Source organism: Ceratotherium simum, chromosome 25 (genome assembly GCF_057802395.1).
Source record: "Ceratotherium simum simum isolate JZ-2026a chromosome 25, ASM5780239v1, whole genome shotgun sequence".
NCBI classification, from domain to species: domain Eukaryota; kingdom Metazoa; phylum Chordata; class Mammalia; order Perissodactyla; family Rhinocerotidae; genus Ceratotherium; species Ceratotherium simum.
This window is the reverse complement of record NC_141924.1, coordinates 19,884,713-19,898,623: the sequence shown is the minus strand read 5'-3', so window position 1 is coordinate 19,898,623 and position 13,911 is coordinate 19,884,713. Positions and strand designations below refer to the sequence as shown.

General features: G+C 46.7%; 1 pseudogene; it reads right to left on the bottom strand.

The window, feature by feature from the left end:
* The window catches only part of LOC147913747 (putative tetratricopeptide repeat protein 41), a 62,542-nt pseudogene that overhangs the window by 46,257 nt on the left and 2,374 nt on the right, over positions 1 to 13,911 (bottom strand).

The following is a 13,911-nucleotide window of genomic DNA, read 5'->3' as shown; positions in this document are numbered from 1 at the left end:
GCCCCCTAAACCTTCTCCTTTGCCAGTGTTTCCTGTTTTGGTCCATGGCGGTATCACCTACACAGTTGTTCAAGTCAGAACCACTGGAGGCGTCTTTGTCTCCTCCATCTCCTGGACCCACCTGATGATCAAGTCCTGCGGCTTCTACGTCCAAACCTTCCTCTGCGTCCCCACTGCCACCCCCTCGTCTAAGCCAGCATTGCCTCTCACCTGCGTTATTACCATTAGCAGATCTCCTAGAAGCCATGCTTGTCCCTTTCCATTTCATTCTTCATACCACACCCACAGCGACCTTTTAAAACCTGTCACCATCTTGCTTAAATCCCCGATGGCTTCCCACTGCTCTTGGGATAAGGGGCGAATCCTTAGCATGACCTTCTGTACTTGAGCTCCCACCTGCCCCTGCAGCCACGGACTCCCCTCCAGTGTCCACCATCTCTTGTACCCATCCTGGACTTGTTCATTCCTTCAGATTCACCCCTCTCGCTCTCAACTCTGGATCTTCAACCATGCTGTTCCCTCGGCCCTTTCTCCAATTAGCTCTCACTCATCCTCCAGTGAAATGTTACTTCTTTGGGGTGACGTCTACTATTCCCGAGACAAGACCACCTCTCCCTGCTCTAGGCTCCGTGCCAGCACTGTGTACCACTCCTCTCAGGCTGAATTTAGAGTGTCTATCTTTTACACTCCACCATAAGCTGCATTAAGGCAGGAACCGTGTCTGTCTTATCCACTGCTGCATCCCTGGCATCTAGCACCATGCCCGGCACAACGCAGGCACAGGAAATACAGTGAAGTAATTCGGAGGAGTGACAGCACGTGCCCAGACTCTTTATTAGAAAGGAGTACAGAGGGGAACTGGAAAGCAACTCCTGAGACTGCAGACTATAAAACAGGATTTCTCGAAAACCTCTTTGAAAGGATATTCCAGTTAAGGGCCTTGCCGCCAGCAGCACCCCAGGAAGACAGACTGACACAGGGCCGTGCGCAGCTACAGAACCATGGTAGAGAAAAAAATGTTGGGGAGGCCCAGACAGCCCGCCAGACCACAGTAATGCCTCCTGTGACTATTATAGGGGATGCTTGCTATAATTAAACAGTCCTGGGGGAACTTCAGGAAGGCCCCCCAAATGGCCATGGGCTGACTCTGCCAGCCATGGGGGGAGGTAAGACACAAAGGTGGACACGACAATATGCAGAGTGATTTGATCACAGCTTTGCTTTATGAAGATTATCAGAGAGAGGAAATGAGGGCCTGGGGGAGATGAGAGAATGGATGTGAGAGGCGTTATGGGAGTAAAATCTACCAGGCTTGGCCATGACGGAACATGAGGGGTGAGGAAGATGGAAGGTGTCAGAGGCAGTGATGGAGGCCAGGACTCCCTGCTGAGGAGCCCCTGGGGGTCCGGAGTGACACGGAGACTGAGCAGCAGCATCGTAGATGATTGTGCAAACAGCATCGTGCTCGCAGAATCACCAGAAGAGCCCTATGGATGTCTCCAGCCTAAGGGACATATCCCGAACTAGGTCCATTTACACCCAAAAAATCCTCGCACACTGAAAGATTAGGAGATTTCCTCCCACTTTCAACCCCCAGCCCCCAGCCCCTTCCACCACCATAACAACCACATTGTGACAGGCAGTTGTGACATTATCAGGAGGACTTTACCCCCACCTGGGAGATCTAATCTTCCTCTGGTTAGCGCCCAGCTTCCTATGATGTACAGAACTCCCCCCACCCCGTCTCTCGCCGCTCTGTCTCCTTCCCCAGCCCTATATCCCTAAGCACTGACCCATTTCCAGACATTTCCTGACTTTATTCAACACACTGGTATCCTTACAAGGATCACCTGGGTCCTTGCACATAGAGGATTAGTGGATCAGACAAATTCCAAAACGACACGTATCATACATGGCAATAAGAATAAAGGCAGAGGCTAGTCTTTAAGGATCAAGAAGGACAGAGGGATGGCCCAAATCCACTCCAAACTACCTGGAAGACCTTGGGCAACTTACCTCCCCTCTCCGAGACTTAGTCTCCTTAATGTCAACCAAGACACTAGTGGTATTATAGAGGCTTTATGAGAATTAAAAAAATAATACATGTGGAGTACCTAACCTAGAGCCTGGCACGTGGCAAATCCTCAAACTCTGTTATTATGATCACTAGATGGTAAACCCCACGAGGGCAGGGATTCCATGTGCCGAGTTCACTGCTATGTCAGCAGTGCCCAGCAAGTCCAGGGCCCAGGGAAGGTGCACAGTTAGTATTAGTTGAAAGAATGAATGAAGGTTATTACTGTTTGATAAGTCAGGAAATATAGGATGAAAGAGAGAGAGACAGGCAAAGAGAACACAAACTATGGAGAACAAAGGGAAGAAACATTAACAGAATGCTGTCCAAACCCAAGCCAACAGGCAGATAGTCTAGAAGAGCTGTCCCAGTGTCAACTGAGGATCCCTCAACAGTAATTGCGTGTTTCCAGGACTGAGCGATGGAGAGAGTTAGTGGCACCATCAGTAAATAGAGGGAACAGAGAAAGAAGAAGAAGTTTTGGGGGGAAATCTGAAATAATTTAGGGTTTGCATCTATTTAATTTGAATTGTCAACTGGTCACTCAGGAAAGCTGTTGGTAGAGCAATAATACTATTAGTAGCTCTCAGGAAATGGGGCATGTACCCTGATACTCCGAAAGGAGGTCAAGGCAGAAGTACAGATAAAGAAGGAAGATGTTAGGGGTGTGGTTGAAGCCATGAGAAAGTATAGAGAGAAAGATCGCTAAGGACAGACCCTAGGAAAACAGCCACAGCAGGAGGGTAAAGAGGAGCCATTTCAAAATTAACACTTTTCCCCAATTTCCTGTCTTCAGGAATTGTTGGCTTGAGTTGCGGGGAGGAGTATTCAGAGAAGTCTATTGGATTGATCAGAATTAGGTGAGTAACTCTTGGCCACTCTATATCCCAGCAAAATGGACTATTGAAACATCACGACTCACTGTACCTGAGAGTGGATATTTCTTCCTCATTTTATGGCACTTACCTGCTTTGATCTTGGCCACTGTGAGTAAACAGGCCCCAGCAGTGTCATATCCGGCTTCCGGTAATACATTCCAGTAGTGGATGAGGTCAGCCTTGTCCAGAAGCTTTGGATTTTTGATATAAAGTCTGTGATACTTATAACACAATGTATTAATGTAAGTCATTTTAGTTTTTCACACCTCGAAGGAAACTATTCTATTTACCACAATCCATTAGCCTATTCACAAACTTCTTAACTGATATGACTTTGGTGGGTCACTAGATAAATATGAACCTGTCACTCTTCAGCAGTCAAATAGTGCTGTCAAAGTCACTGCCACTCATATGTCTAGCAGGCCCCCTCCTCCAGGCAGCCTCCCTGAATCTGCTGGGCAGAGCGAGCCCTCCCTTTCCAAACTTGCACAGCTCTGTGTCATTGCTCTGATGAAGCATTTACCACCATGTAGAGCAATTCTGTGGCTCCACATCTTCCCCACTAGATGCAAAGCACCTAAGGGCTTGGGGCTGTATTCCATTCATTCCTGCATCCCCAGGGCCTAGAACAGTGTGGGGGACAGACTGGGTCAATGAGAGATGTTTGCCGAAGGAATGCCTAGGAGGACAAGAAGGAAGGGGAAGGGAAGGGAAGAAGGTAGGAGGGTCTAGTGTTACCGCCCAACGTGGGGCCTTCTGCTCGCCGCAAGACATGCCAGTAGTCAAGAAGCAAGGTGGTAGGAGAAATAGGACTTTATTATTACAGCTTGCTAGCAAGAGGGAAGATGGCCGACTCTTGTCCAAAAGAACCATCTTAAGGGGGCACGAAATCTTACAGCAGTTATATAGGCCATTGTGTTATTGGGGAGGGGGTTAGGAATGTTGACCTTCTGGTGTTACAGACTGGGAGTGGCCACACCAGATTTTTCAGTTTTCACTGATGATGGCTATCAACATAGATTCTCTGTTCGGGGGTCATCACATTCCTAAGGAACTCAAAAAAGCAGTTATCATCTTATCACAGCTGGGAGGTACATGCACAAGCAGGGGTTGTAAAATCTACAGGGCAGTTAGATCTCCTGGAGGGTGCGTGTCCAGCTGGGTTAATTTGTCAGAGGTCGTTCAAAGTTACAATAGAGTTTTTCTTTTCTACAATACGGCTTCCCTTACGTCAACCTTGTCTTGAGCCGGTATCACTAGCAGGAGAACATGGCCCATCCTTTATCCCTGCCCAACTACAAGTCCTCCTCTCTGTGGATGCGTCTTAACATTGAGAGCAATCCACGGGGACTCAGGAAGGGACAAGAACACTCTGCAGAGCCAGACGACCAAATGGAGCAACGCTGGGGACCCGTCAGCCATACAAGTTGATGCCCATTCCATTCCCATCAGAATGAATGAACTGGTGGTAGAATGAATAAATGAATGAATGTGTCTTGCTCAAGGGAACCCTGGGTATCTAAACACAATGCTTAGCAAAAGGAAAAGCTAACTGCCCAAACACAATGTAAAAACGACGAGACTTACCTGGGACTTGAGAGAAAGAAAGAGGCACCAATACCCCCCACGCCCCACCCCCACACCCTCCACCCCCCCCACCCCGCAGCCGCTCATCTGCATACACCCGCCCGGGCAGTTCTCCATACACTCTCCAGAGAGCAGTTTGCCGTTGGACATATGTGAGCTAGATTCGGTGAAAATGTGTTTTCTTGTGATTCATTGGGTTCTGAAAGGTATATGCATTGCTTTCTCTGACAGGAGTGATTACACCTATTAAAAATCAATTACAGTTGAACACATCTGACTTTTTAGTATATGAAAACACTACAGCAAACTGATAGCTCTGTGGTCATCATTAGAGACGATAAAAGTCAAAGTAGCTTGAAAAAAATTGAAATATTAAAAATGTATCTTCTTATAAGTCAGTCTGAACTGACCAAAAAATTAGTTACAGTTCTGAACACTGACCTAGATTTTGAGAAGCTTGTGAACATGTTGATTTTTCATGTTGAGCCTTTCCCCTCCCCCAAGGAAATATTTGTAACCTACTTTTCTATTTTAAATATACAGCATGGTTACTGCTTAAATAAGCACTTTCAAATATTTGAGGGCATGCATTTTGGAGAAGTTAATCCGTTGCCTGGATCTCATCTAGGCCAAGGGCTAGCTGAGCAAACTCATGGCCAATTGGATGTTGGAGCCAAGATCACTATATTTTCATTTCCAAAGAGAAATGGTTCCAACAGATCATACAACCCAGAAACAAGCTTCTCAAAAACAGAAGGATTTTGTTTGATTAAATCTGGGAGATATCTATCCTTGAAAACTGAAATAGAAGTATTTTTAATTTTTCTGCTTGACACTTTTTCTTGCAAGATGAATGGGCCACAAAGCTGGATGGCACACCCAGCCCAGCTCTTCATAAGAACTATAACAAAAGGGGACCCCATTGTTCACATCACCATTCTGCATTTCCGCTGAAATGATTTCCAGGTTTTCCACTCATTTGGAGAGACGACGCGCTAGCTGGTCTAAAGTGTGCGGATTTGCCCAGGTGACATGTGCTGTGCTTAAGAGACCCAGGGAAGAGAGAGAAGACTCCCCTCCCCCACTGTGGGTGGCAAAGGCATTTTTGTGGGTTGTAAATTGGGAAAGTGGGGGGTAGGAATGAGAAAGAGAACTGGGACAAATATTACCCTGAGTCCAAGATTTGGAGTGTTAAACACAATGCTCAAAGCGTACAAAGCATTTTCATAGAAAACGCTGAGTTTAGTTTTATCTTTTTACAAAATAACCTCGTGAAGAGGATAGGAAAATCCCTGTGATGGTTAGTTTTACATGTCAACTTGGCTGGGCTAAGGGATGCCCAGAGAGATGGTAAGATATTATTTCTGGGTGTGTCTGTAAGGGTGTTTCTGGAAAACATTAGCATTTGAATCAGCAGACCAAGTAAAGATCACCCTCACCAGCGCCGAGGAGCATCATCCGATTCACTGAAGGCCCAAATAGGAAAAAAAAAGGCAGAGGAAGGGCGAATTTGCTCTCTGCTTGAACTGGAACATCTACCTTCTCAGCAGTTCTGGTTCTCAGATCTTTGGACTTGGACCAGCATTGGCTCCCCTGGTTCTCAGGCCTTTGGACTGGGACGGGCGCTACACCACTGGCTTTCTTGGGCTTCCAGCTTACAGACAGCAAGACCCTGGGACTTCTCCGACTCCATAATCACGTGAGCCAATCCCTCATAATAAATCTTTTTCTATATATATGTGTCTATATCTATTGTTGTTAGTGCCATCCAGTTGATTCCGCCTCCTAGCACCTCTGTGGACAGCAGAGCAGAACTCTGTCGCCATCCTCTCACCTCCCGGCGCTATATCAGACAATGCCCCACTGCTATTCATAGGGTTTTCATGGCCAGTTTTTTCAGAAGTGGGTGGCCAGGTCCTTCTTCGTAGTCCCTCTTAGTCTAGAAGCTCCGCTGCAACCTGTCCACCATGGGTGACCCCGCTGGTATATGGTGGTGACACCCACGGCATAGCTTTCAGCATCACAGCAACACACAGTATGACAAGTGACAGCCAGGTGTTGTGGTTTCCTGACGGGGAAATGAACCCAGGCTGCGGCAGTGAGAGCGCCTAATCTTAACCACTAGACCACCAGGGCTGGCATCTATATCTGTATCTATATCTATATCTGTATCTATATCTATATCTCCTATTGGCCCTGTTTCTCTGGAGAACCCCGACTAATACACGCCCCATATGAAAAATAAAGCTACTTAAAATCAGACGGACCAGGTGGCTGGCCTCTGGTCAAGCACATTACTGGAGAAGCAGGATTCAAACCTCCTGACTCCTTTCCAGAGCTCCTCTGATCCCACGCGGGATGTGAGGAATGGCTCACCCACAGCATCATCTGTGCAAACAGCTCAGCACAGTTCTCACGGACAGACTCACTGGCTCACTACGTACATAGCGCTATCATCTCTCTCAACGGGCTAGATTATGCTGTGTGGACAGAAGACCCCAAAATCTCAGTGACTTCAAACAGCAAAGGTTTATCATGCCCATCACAGGTTGGCTGGACCTCCAAATCCAGGTCTCCTCACTCCAGGACTGATGGAGCAGCTGCCATCTTGAACACTGCCAGTCACCTTGAACAACTCATTGGACAGAACTAGTCACAAGGCACCACCCAACAAGGGGACCAGGAAGTGCTTCCCACGGTAGGGGGAGGGGCTGGAAATATTGGCAACTGGCTGTAATGGCCACCACAGTGCTTATTGTTGTGCCAGAGGCTGTATTAAGCACCTTACATTAAGCATACTTAGCATTTTTAATACCCTCAAGGTAAATACTGTTATTATCCCCATTTTGCAGGTGAGAAACTGAGTCTTAGAAAGTTAAGCACCTTGCACTAGGTCATGCCAGTTCTGTCAGATTCCAAAGCCCTTGCTCTTAACAAGAAATCATTTATAGTAGAAGCCGTGGTGATTGAGAAGGTGGACTCTTGTTTGCCAAACAGCATGCAGGCCTGGGAGTGAGGGGAGGGCCGGGTGAAATGAGGCTGCTCCTCTCCCATGACCACAGTGTCATGTGTGAGTGGCTCCCACCTCTTCTCCTGTGCTCAGCCCTCCAGATCCTGACTCCACTGCAGACAGACACCAGAGGCTGAGGTTCGGTCCTGGCTCTCAAGACAGTGGATATGGAGGTTTCTAGAAATGGCAGGCCCACAAAACCAGCAGCCAGGAATGAGATGAGGTTCAGCACTCATTCACCAAGCATCTATTGGGTGTAACTGGAGTGGGTCCCAGGGAATTCAGACCTGCTTGGGGGTGTCTGATGAAAGAGAATTATCCTTAGGCCAACAGAATTCAGGATCACCAGTTGATTTGCATGGGTCATCTTGGGAAAGGTGGTGGGCAGGAGGCCACAGGGGAGACAGGAAAACAAAGGGGGAGTTCATAATGGCTAATATTTCTTGAGAACATACTATGGGCCAGGCCCAGTCTAAGTGTTGTAATTACATGAATGAACTCATTGAATGCTCACAAGTAACAACCCATTGAGGTTGGTTAGCTTGTTGTTTTACGAATGACGGGTCTGGCTTAAGGTGTGGTTTGCTCACCAAGCAGGGGCGGTCATGAGGCACCCACATAGTAAGCAGAAACCAGAAGAGACTCTATGTGGTGACTACAGCCAACAGATGGGTGAGCACATGTGACACTGCCTGGGGACTCCCAGAGACACCTGGAGCAGGTGAGCACTTTCTAGGGGGCTGGTAGGAAACAGAATTGATACGACCTAGCCTAGGCTGAGGATGTTCTGGTTGCACAAGAAATAAATGATATAATGTATATAAACTGCCTGGCACAGTGAAAGCACTAAAAAAAAGTGGTGGCTATCATGGCCGGTATTAACAAGGTATGATAATGGCCCAGGGGCCCTAGGAGAGCCTGTCTCAGCTTTTCAGTTCTCCTCTCTAAGGGTCCTTTTCCTTTTCAGCCCCACTGATATGCATGCATGCACACACACATACACACATGTGCGCACACACACACAAACTATAAGACCAAATAAGCCTCAGTTTGGGTAACAAAAGGAGAAAGACGCTGCTCCATCATAGCCCAGGAATCTGTCTCTCTCTAGATTAGCCAGTTTGGGGCAGGAGTAATTTAAGTTACAAATTGAATCCAGTACTAGACAGAGTATCAACTTCAATGGAAGGAAGTAAGCGGGTACATATGGCTAAGAGACCAATTTGCCTCAAAGTAATTGATACGACATTTGGACAAAAGATAGCCGTTTACCAAAAAACGTCACAGCAGACTCAAGTCCAAGAGCTTCTGAATCTTTTCGTCCTTGTAGGATGGGCTTGTTTCTCATGTGTAGGCCCCATGAAAGTAAATTGTTGCAGTTACAATTCCTGGTGCCTCTAGCAAAGACTGGTATTCATGGCCTGATTCTGGAGCACGAGTTTTTTTTTTTCCTGATGATAGTGAATATTGCCAGCAGTGCTTTATTTTGGGGCTCACAGTGCAGAGAAGGGGTGTAGCACGTACCCAGAATTTTAGCAGCCACACCACGACATTTTAGTCCCTGCACCTCCAAGACTGTTACTGTTTTTGGGAGAATGGAGAAACTGAGTGCGTTGCAAACCATCATAGACCAAGGGAACAGAAGAGCCGACATTACGTCTAAGAATATCCTCATTCCTCGCCCTGCTCTCTTCTCCGCGTTATGTAACTTACGAGATGGTGGAAATGATTATAATGCAAGAGGGAAAGAATAAAAACTTTATCTTTTTAAAAAGGAAAGTAAGACAGAACATAGTAAACTTCAAAGGAAATTTGCACAGAGCTTAGAATCTTCCCAGAGGCTGTGAGTTAAAGGTTTTTAAAATCCTGACACCTGAAATTCTCTGTACAAGTAACTGTCCTAGAGTGCTCTGCTTCTAGGTCAGGTGTCTGTGATTGCCACAGTTTCTCGGATTCAGACCTGCAATCCTTTTCAGAAGGGGATAAGAATTTCATTTCAGAATTTGGACAGAGACTGCTAATTCCTATCCAATATCCGTTTCCCTCACCTTTGTTAGTAACAGACCCCACCTGGGTTTAAAGTAGCAACACAACCCGTTGAAACCTCTATTCCCCAACCTCCCTTGGCCAAATGATGAAGTTCTGGGTCAAAGAGACATAAGTAGAAATGTTGGTGGAAAACTTCTGGGAAAGCTCCTTAAAAGGAAATGCAAGCCCTTCTTCCTTCCTGTTGCCTGAAATGTGATGGCTGGAGCTCCAGCAGCTATACTGTTTCCAGCAGTCATAAGCATGAGGTTACCTTGAGAATGCAAGCTAGCGTAGTGAACCAGGGAATAGAAGGAGCTGGCTCCCAGATGACTTTGTGGAGCCAAGAGAGCAGCCCTGGACTGACTGCTTCCAGAAGTCTTTCATGTGAGAGAATAAACCCTGAGGTGTGAAGCCATTGAAGTCAGGTCTCTGTTACTCACAGCCAAGTACAAGCCCTAATTTATATAACCATTTTAATACATGTTTATAGATTCATTTCTCCTTGAGAAATGCCAGCTACAAGCTTTCCCTTGTGTGCAACCTTCCCTCCCCCTAACTAGCAGGTATTTGCACAGACTCAAGCCTTACCAAGAAGCTCTACAGCATTTCTCCAGGACTGGTGTCAGAAATACAGGAAGTCATTGGGCTTCTAGATCCACCGTTTGGTGGCATTGCGGAAGGCAGCCCAGTGCCATGTGGTCACTTGGTAATGATTCCTGTAGCCCAGCATGTCCAAAATCTAGAGAATCTCATCCTTGGCCAAGCCTCAATGCGAGATGCTCTACAAGCACAGAGTGTCAGCTACCAGCCATCCAGCCCTATGCAGACAACATAATGACGACAATGACGAAAAGAAGAGCTCACATGTGCCAGGCATCATTCTAAGTGCTTTATAGGACTGACAAACTTGTCTCCGTCAGTCACCCTACAGGTAGATACTATAACTGCCTCTGTCTTACAAGTGAGAAAAATGAAGTGCAGAGAAGTTAAATAACTTAGCCCGGGTCACACAGAAATAAGTGCAGAACGGGGATTTGAATGCAGACAGCCTGGCTTCAGAGCCCACACTCTTCGCCGCTAAGCTATCGCCTGTGTTGTCCCAGCTAACGTATCCGTGTTAGCTATGGTGACAAACTGGCACGCTTTCTGATCATTATACTTAGCGTTTCTGCTGAGCATCTTTATTAAGATTTCCAACCGTCACATTTGCATTTATGGGTGTGAGTGGCTTTTCTGTACGAACGCTGTCCTGCCACACACTCACAGACACCACTGCAGCCAGCTACTCCTTACTAACCTGACCGTCGATTTTTCCACCACAGCCGGATCTTCCACTGGCTTTCCTATCAACCAACACTAAAGAGATCCTTAAGACTCTGGAGAGAAATGACAACAAAGTCTATCTTTCTAAATTTATTTCCTCTGCTAGGATTGGAGAATGAGCTCAAAATACCTGCAGTCTTTAAAAGCAGAGGCAGCTGTTCAGGCCCGGCTGTACCAGCTTCCTCTGAGGATGACCCCAGTTTGACCAGGCTCTTCCTGCCCCTGTGGATGAGCCCCCGGGGCCCGAGCGGGGGTCAGTGGACAGTGCCCGGAAGAGGAAAGTCTCCTGGGAAAAGGAGCAGTTCTTGAGGGAGGGGGACCTGGGCTTTCCTGCACATCCTGGAGATGTAGGGATAGCTGTGGGCGCGGCCATGGGCCACTTTGCCTTAGTGACTCTTCTTGGGCCACAGAGACCTTGTTTCCACCTACTTGTGGTGGGGGAGGGCCTACTAAATTTAAAGTCAATTTTCTTTGCAGAAATGCAAACTCTAGAGCAAAAATTAAGGGACGAAAATACATCATAGTACCAAGCAATGTGTCTTTCATTCCAAGTATTTTCTGCTTCTCTCTCCCCACCCCCATGTCCCCATCCCTGCTCCATTCTAAATCATGCCTTTAAGAGAAGGTTATTGTAGAGCAGAAATGAAGAGGAAAAAACTCAAGTTTCAAAAGGGGCTTCTGAGGCTCACAGCAGAGACAATGGCCTGCGAGAACAAACTTTGACTCAAAAGCCCGATTGTTGCATTTCAAAAGACAAATTCCTGGCCAACTCGTGGAATAAATTTTTGCCACAAACAGCAGACTCAGACAATTACAGAATGAGCTAAAGTGGTCATTTTTTCCTACCCAGGAAGAAGAGGGATTTTGCTAAACTGAGAAAGGTGTAGGAGAGAGTGAGAGAAGAAAGCAATGGAGTTGCTCCAGTGGGTTTCTGAGAGGGGGCCTGTGCCCTCTGCTGAACCCAAGCCGGCTTTGGGCAGGGAGAGGTCGACTCACCAGATGCACCTGGACCCAACAGCACGGGGGACCTGAGCTTGGCTTCCATGGGAAGCCTGGAAGGCAGCAGCTCTGCAGATTTCCCAATGCCACCAGGGAGAACCAGAGAGGAGAAATAACTATGGGGACCACGGGGGAGCCCGATAGGGCCTGGGCCTCCGAGTGGTGCAGGGAACAGCCGACATTTTCGCTCAGGACTGTTGAGTACCTACAAGACTATAGGCTCCAGAAGAGTGCAGAAGTTAGCTGAGGAAAGGGGCCTCCTCACGTTAGGTTGAGGGAATGTGGCAGCAGATGGCAGCATAGATCGAGCAATCCAAGAACAGATGGGAACACAGGCATCCAAGAGGATGCCAAAAATGGGGGGACATCCATGTCTGTGGACCATCTGGGGCCACGACCACCTCAGTGGAAGACAGCAGGGACAGATGACAACCAAGGACACCCAGCATCAAGGCCCTCAGATCTAAGCTCAACCCGCTGGAGACACAGGAAGGACACAAATCCTCGCGTGACTGCAAACATCCTGAATTGACGGGAAACAAACTAAATTGATGGAATTAACCTGAATTAACCTGGTTTTTGCCATCGATTGGACTCTAGGCTCCAAAGAGAGATTAAATTGAGTTATAGAAATAATAAAGGCCCATTTCTTAGACCCCTGAAAAATGTGACTGAAATTTGTGCCTAATACGGGTCTCCTAGCAGTCAACACAGAGAGACCCCTAGATAGGGTTGCCAGATTTAGCAAATAAAAATACAGAGAATCCAGTTAAATCTGAATTTCAGATAAACAACAAATTAATTTTTAGTACAAGTATGTCCCATGCAATATCTGCTTTATACTAAAAGATTCTTTGTTGTTTCTCTGAAATTCAGATTTAATGGGCATCCTGTATTTTCTCTGACAATCCTATTCCTAGACCCTCCTCCTCTAGGTAGGGTCCACCACACATCTTTCTCCTTATGGATTCGTACCAAGTTGTCAATACCGCCCGAGGCCTACCTTCTTCTGAAGCCACAGTGTCTGAATTTGCCTTTTTTTGTTTACAAGTCCAACTATAGTCTTCCCAGAGCTCCCGAATAGAGACCACCTCCAAGTCTTCCTTCAGACACTGATGGCAATAAATTTGCAATGAGGAGACAGCAAGTACGGCAGCCAAGAAAAATCTTCTGCCTGATGGAGAGGGTCAAAGACATTTGAAGACTTTAAAACTACTTTGCTGATGGTTTTTAAACTTAGAGGAGGGGGAATATAGGGAGTAGTATAGGGTAAGTGTTGGGGTTATGGTTATTAATAGAAACTTGGAGACTTACAAAATACCAATTCACACTTCATAGAACCATAGTTGATGGACTCACTGATCTGTTATGAACTTGATAGTACAAATGTGGACACTAAAAGAGGTTCCTATAAGCAAGTGATTTAACAAAATCACAGACTTCTGAAGAACAGCCTACAGTGATGACCAAAGGAAACCTAAGAGAGTGCAAATTGAGCCATTCAATTGAAAAAGAAGACAGTGTTTTATGATGAAGAACGGTTGCTTTGTGCAGCAATACTGTCATAAGAGAAATGGTTTTATTTTGGAATAAAAGAAACACCTAGTAAGACCTTTCTAGATCCCTTTAACAGACTTTCCCAGCCCCCTTTGCCAATAGCGACTATCATACACTGACTGCTTTCTCTCAGCCCGGCATGGTGCTGAGTGTGTCTCCAGGTACTAACTATATTAACTGTGGTTTCTTATTTTCTGTATCTTGTGATGTTTTGACATTTCTCGGGGGCCGTACCGACCGAGAGAGACTGCTCCTCCTAGACCAGCTAAGTCCTGGAGGCAGGGGATGGTGTGTGTGGAGAGCTTGCCCTGAATGTGCCATTCACGTGCAGACCTGCCAATTCAAGACCATGCCCCCATCACCTCCTTATCTAACTCTCACCAAGCCAATATCTCCCCTGCCCTAAATCATCCCAGGGCCAGGTACTAGACAACTGCGGATAGCCCCGAAGCCCT